At 40.1% G+C, this 6,640-nt stretch overlaps 1 long non-coding RNA gene across 1 annotated transcript in view; it reads right to left on the bottom strand.

Annotated features, from left to right (window-relative positions):
• Nucleotides 1-320: 320 nt before the first annotated feature.
• Nucleotides 321-6,640, bottom strand: part of LOC140617907 (uncharacterized) — a 71,998-nt gene continuing 65,678 nt past the window's right edge. The window contains exon 4 of the long non-coding RNA XR_012018058.1: nt 321-1,000. This is a non-coding gene — a long non-coding RNA (uncharacterized lncRNA). The remainder of the gene's footprint in view (nt 1,001-6,640) is intronic.

The following is a 6,640-nucleotide window of genomic DNA, read 5'->3' as shown; positions in this document are numbered from 1 at the left end:
ATGTGAGGAATGAACCAATATATCAGGTCCTAGGTCCTGACTCAGGAAACATTTTTTACCACCACATTTTAGGACTGATGAATCATTTTACAAAATCAGAGCTGATGTGACTGTGTGGAGTTTGTAGTGGAGAATATAGGTATCCAACCTCAGAGAGCCAGATAATGACCCAGAAAAGGCACTTTGGGCAGAGATCCCATAATGCTCCATCTAGGGGTCCCAGCAGTATGCTAGGAGCACAAGAAGCCTCAGGAAAGAAGGGACTTCCTTGCCTGGAGTGTATCTTAAAAACTCACAGGAGTAGATCATATTGTGTTTTTATTAAAAACATATAAATGTCACTTTGACAACCTGTATACTGATACTGGAATGATACAGATTAACTTGGTTCCTGCCCAAGGTAAGGTGACATCAAATTTGTGAAGCACTCCATATTTTTCAGTAGTAGATAATTGATAATTGAAAAGTAAAATTAAAGAAAACAATCCAAGGGGCACTTGGATGGCTCAGTGATTGAGCAGTTGCCTTTGGCTCAGGGCGTGATCCTGGGATCCTGGGATCAAGTCTCACATCAGGCTCCCTGCAGAGGGTCTACTTCTCCCTCTGCCTGTGTCTCTGCCTCTCTGTGTGTCTCATGAATAAATAAATAAATAAAATCTTTTTTAAAATTATTTTAAAATAAAATAAAATAAAAAAACAATCCAGTTTGGGGGTTCCTGGGTGGGTCAGTTGGTTAAGTGTCCAAGTCTTGATTTCAGCTCAGGTTGCAATCTCAGAGTTGTGAGACTGAGCCCCACCAATCTTCACACTGGGTGTGGAGGCTGCTTAAGATTCTCTTTCTCCAGGCACCTGTGTGGCTCAGTTGGTTAAGTATCTGCCTTTGGTTCAGGTCATAATCCCAGGGTCCTGGGATGGAGCTCTGGTCAGTTGATTGGGCTCCCTGCTCAGTAGGGAGTCTGCTTCTCTCTTTTTCTGCACCTCTCCACCCCTCGGGGTCTCTCTGTCTCAAATAAATAAATAAAATCTTAAAAAAAAAAAGAGTCTCTCTCTCTCTCTCCCTCTACCCCTCCTCCCTTAAAAAAATCCAATTTACAATAAAAACAAAAGACAGGAAATACTTAAGAGTAAGTTTAACAAAAGATTGCAAGACTTACACACTGAAAACTACAAAACATTCCTGAGGGAAATTTTTAAAGGATCTAAACACATGAAGAGACATACCATGTTCATGGATTAGAACACTCAATACTGTTAATTCTTCTCAATTGATTTAGAGATTTAATTCATAAATCACAACCTCATAGGCTTTTTTATAGAAATTTACATGCTAATTCTAAAATTTATGCAGAAAAGCAAAGGATCTAGAATATCCAAACCAATCTTGAAAAGAAGTTAAAGACTTACATTACCTTACATCAAGACTAAATATAAAAAAAAAAAGATTAAATATAAAACTACATTAATCAACATAGTGTGGTAATGTTATAAGAAAGAACTAGTAAATCAAGGAGCAGAACAGAGAACTGAAAATAGACTCACACTTATTTAGTCATTTGGTGTTTGACAATGGTGCCAAAGCAATCCAAGGGGGAGAGAAAAACCTTTTCAATAAATGGGGCTGGAATAACTGGATATCCAAATAGAAAAAAAAATGAGCCTTAACTCCTATTTTACTCTATACACAAAAAGTAACTCAAGACAGATCATGAATGCAAACATAAAAGCCAAAACCATAAAGCTCTTAAAAGAAAACAGAGAATATCTTTGTGGCTTGAGAGTAGCAAATGTTTCTTAGGAAGGCAATAGCTGTAAGTTAAAAAAACAGATAAATAAGACTTTATCAATAGTTTAAGCTTATCAAATACATTATTTAAAAAAAAAAAAAAAAGGCAAAGGATGCCGGACTGGCTCAGTCAGTAGAACATACAACTCTTGATCTCAGGGTTGTGAGTTGAAGCCCCATGATATATATGCATAGAGATTACTCTAAAAGAAGAAAATCTTAAAGAAAAAAAAATAGGCTAGCTATAGACTGGGGCCAAATTTTGCAAAATATATCTGAAAAGAACTGGTATTCAAGATGTATAAAGAATTTCTACAACCCACGTTCCTGAGTGGCTCAGTTGGTTAAACATCTACCTTCAGCTTAGGTCATGATCCTAGAGTTCTGGGATCAAACCCCACATCTGACTCTCTGCTCCACAGGGAACCTGCTTCACTTTCTCCCTCTGACTGCTGCTCCCCCTGCTTGTGCTCTCTCTCTCTCTCTCTCTGAAAGAAACAAACAAACTTAAAAGAAGAAGAAGAAGAAGAACAAGAATAAGAACAAGAACAAGAAGAACAAGAAAGGAGAAAAAGAAGAAGAAGAAGAAAGAAGAACAAGAACAAGAAGAACAAGAACAAGAAGAACAAGAAGAAGGAGGAGGAGGAGGAGAAGAGGGCAGTGCCGGTGGCTCAGCGGTTTGGCGCAGACTTCGGCCTGGGGTCTGATCCTGGAGACCCGGGATCCAGTCCCGCATTGGGTTCCCTGCATGGAGCCTGCTTCTCCCTCTGACTGTGTCTCTGCCTCTCTCTCTCTCTCTCTCTCTGTCTCTCTCTGTCTCTCGTGAATAAATGGGTGAAATCTTAAAAAAAAAAAAAAAAAAGAATTTCTATAACTCAATAATAAAAAGACAAACAACCCCAGTGAAAAATTGGCAAAAGATTTGAACAAGTACTTCCCAAAAGATAATATATGAATTGATAATAAGCATGCAAAAAAGACAATGCCATTAATAATCAGGGCAATGCAAATTAAAACAATAAGATACTACTACATAGGCAACAAAATGGCTAAAATTTAAACGACTGACCCCCACCCCTCCAAAGACTAATGATCATAATGAGCAACCAGAACTCAAATATCGTTATTGGGAGTATAAAATAATACAACCACTTTGGAAAAGGTCAGTTATCTTATTTTTTAAAAGATTTTATTTATTCATGACAGACAGAGAGAGAGAGAGAGGCACAGAGACATAGGCAGAGGGAGAAGCAGGCTCCATGCAGGGAGCTCCACAGGACCCCAGGATCACTCCCTGGGCCAAAGGCAGGTGCTAAACTGCTGAGTCACCCGGGGATCCCCAGGTCAGTTCTCTTAAAATTAATTATACACCAACCCTATGACCCAGCAATTCTACTTCTAAGTATTGACCTGAAAGAAATGAAATTATGTCCACAACAAGACTTGAACAGGGGCATCTCGGGTGGCTTAGTGACTGAGCATCTGCCTTTGGGTCAGGGTGTGATCTCAGGGTCCTGGGATCAAGTCCTGCATCCAGCTCCCTGCAGGGAGCCTGCTTCTCCCTCTGCCTATGTCTCTGCCTCTCTCTGTGTGTCTCTCACGAATAAATAAATAAAATCTTTAAAAAAAAAAAAAAGACTTGTATAGGAATGTTTATAGCAGCTTTCTCATAATAGCCAAAAAGCTGGAAACAGCCCAGACATTCATCAATAGGAGATTGGGGAACAGTGCTATGTTCATAAAATGGAATATTACTCCAAACAAAAAAGAACAGACTACTGGTACGTGCAAAACCATAAATGACTCAAAACCATTATGTTGAGTGAAATAAGCCTTACACAAAAGAGTATATTCTGTATGATTCTATATATGAAGTTCTAGAACAGGTAAAACTAACCTATTGTGGAAATAATACAAACAGTGGTGTCCTCTGAGAGATTGGGGGCAGATATTGACTGGGAAGGGGCATGAGGAAATGTTCTGGGGTGATGGTAGGGGTCTATATCTTGACAGAGGTTGGAGTGTACAACTTTATGTATTTGTGAAAATTGGACACTCTTAAGATTCTGTGTTTCATTGCTTATACATTTCACTTCAAAAGACTATAAATGGGTGAGTGGCTGGCTCAGTTGGTAGAGCATACAACTCTTGATCTTAGGGTCATGAGTTCAAGTCCTACATTGGGTATAGAGCCTACTTAAAAATTTTTTTTTAACTATAAACAAGTAGGGATCCCTGGGTGGCTCAGCGGTTTAGCGCCTGCCTTTGGCCCACAGAGTGATCTAGAAGACCCAGGATCGTGTCCCACATCGGGTTCCCTGCTCCATGCCTCTGCCTGTGTCTCTGCCTCTCTCTCTCTCTATGTCTATCATTAATAAATAAATAAATCTTTAAAAAAAACTATAAACAAGTAATACTGAGCTCTAGTTAAAGATAAACATACTGAAGTAACTAGGGGGAAGTACCTGATGTCTACAATTTACTTTGAGATGCATAGAAAAATAACATGTATTTATGGATGGATAGAAAAGTAAAGAGATATATGATAAAGCAAATATAATAAAATATTAATAATAGAAATTGGGCGATGGGTATAGGGATATTTTCATTATATTTGAAATTTTTAATTAAAAATGTTGAAAAAAGACATAGCTATTTCATGGAGTAGCATATAAAATCTGTGTGAACTTTATATGATAGAACAGGAATGTTCCAGACAATTCTTGAATATATTCCCTTTATTGGCCTGAAGTGCCCCTTCCTCCCAACACTTAATCATAGTGATTTTTTTTCTTCTTCTTTTCTCTTGGGAAACAAGTCTAGCAAATTGTGCTGGGGGCTCTTGTTCTCTCTGTAACCAGAGATTCTGCTTCTTGGCAGTTTTAATTTGCTACTGAAGATTCAAGAGAACTGCCCACTGTGCTTGTCTAAAAGAGGTAATCAGTTATAGTTGACTATTTGGATGATATCAAGGCCTCTGGAGGACAAATCCTTCAGCATTCCCCAAGTGGAGATACAGAAGTAACCCAAGGCCAGAAGGCCCAGCACCTGGCAATAGGCACTGTGCAGAGACTGACTTTAGTTTGGAGCTGAGGTCGTTGGAAGGAGGAAGCCTTTTATCCCAGCCCCTAGGGGAGTGAAAGGAAGAGTTGGGGTGGGGTCTGCTGAGCCAGTACCAGGGAGCTGAGCATAAGGGCATCAGGCCAATGCGACCAACCCTCCCAGGTCACAATGGCACCTCCCTGCCTACTGGCCCGCTGGCTTCTACTACCAGGTTGGGTGATTGCTCAGTTAACCTGAAAGCACAGGGACCAACCTGAGCTGCTCTTGCCAGAACTGGCAGGGCTTGGAGTGGAGTTAGGGCTAGCTGAGAAAAGGTAGTTTTCACAGGCAGGGCCAGATGAGGAAAAAGATGAGGATGACTTGCTGGAGGCCAGTGGCAGCCTGCCCTGGTCAACCCATCCTGTCAACCCTACCCTGTGATTAGTGTCATAACTGTGAGTCGTAAAGATGACAGGGAAGGAGAGGTGATGAATAGGTGTGCAATGTCCCCACAGGCACCTACAGGCCTGGAGTCCTTGCATCTGAGCCTCCCTGACCTTGTGGGCATTGGTCCTGCGTCACCCCCAATCTTATGTCCTTACTTGTTATGTCTATTCTTCGAGTGTCTTTGTGTGTTTATCCTGATTTCTTTTCCAAAAAAATTATCTGTTATTAAAAAATAATATGTACTTATTATAGAAAATTCAGATAAGCAAATTAAATAAATTGAAATAATCACCCAAAGGTAACCTCTATTAAGCCTGCAGTGTGTTTCCTGACAATGTTTATTTCCCAATGGGTATATACCCAATTTAAAAAATTAGATTATAATATGTGTGCTGCTTTGTAGCCTGCCTTTTCTACTTAACAGTGCATCATGAAGGTCTTTCCTGGTCATGAAATACAAGGAAATAATGATCATTTTCACCAGATGCTTAGCATCCCAATAACATGGATGTGTACTAAGTTGTTTAATCTCCTCTTAGTGGACATTTAGATTCTTAAAGTATTTTGCTATTATAAACAGTACTGTGATTATAGACATCTTTGGACACAAATCTGCCCTTGTCCATGATTTCCTTTTCTCACAAACTCTTTCATGTGGAATTATTCTCTTAGATGGAAGGTAGACTGCTTTAAAGTCTTTGTTGACTTCTTTTTTTTCTAAATGTAATGACATCTGATGTGCTTCCTTGCTCAGAATTCTTTCCTTCTTCTAAGAACAGCCTTTTGTTTTTCCTTTGGGAGCCACACCTCCCCTACTCTCTGTGGCCCCTGTGGGCTGTCAGTGACTCTATGAACCTCTCCTCTACAGGGCTGAATATCACTTGAGGTAGCCAGAGTATTGTCTTACTCTAACTGCAGTGTTCAGTTCAGAGATGTGCATAAGACCCAGAGTTAATCATAGTATTCCCTGAGACTTTAGATGAAGCTTTTGTGCAAGGCGGGATCTTTCTCTCCCTTTTGGACCAGAAGTCACAAAAATATAGTCTTGAGGCTCTAGGAGGCCATCTTCCCTGCCACGTAACTGGAGTCTCATGAGAGCAAAGCCAACACAGTCAGGGAAAGTCAAAAAATAGGAAGTCAGAGCCCTGATGACCTTCCCCAAGCCCCTGAATCCTGCTGTGCCTGGAGCCATCCCTCCCTAGGTCTTCCCACTTAATTAAGTCAATGAATATCCTTTGTTTGTTTAAGCTAGTTTTGTATCAGTTGCTGTCATTTGTAAGTGGAGTCCTGAACTATGCTCAACGCTGTCCTCCTGAAAAGTGATGCAAATGTATGATCCCAATAGCATGGGATGAGAATGCCAATTTC

Source organism: Canis lupus, chromosome 2, assembly GCF_048164855.1.
Source record: "Canis lupus baileyi chromosome 2, mCanLup2.hap1, whole genome shotgun sequence".
Lineage (NCBI taxonomy): Eukaryota > Metazoa > Chordata > Mammalia > Carnivora > Canidae > Canis > Canis lupus.
Note: the sequence above shows the minus strand (reverse complement) of the source record. Positions and strands in the feature narration are given on the sequence as shown.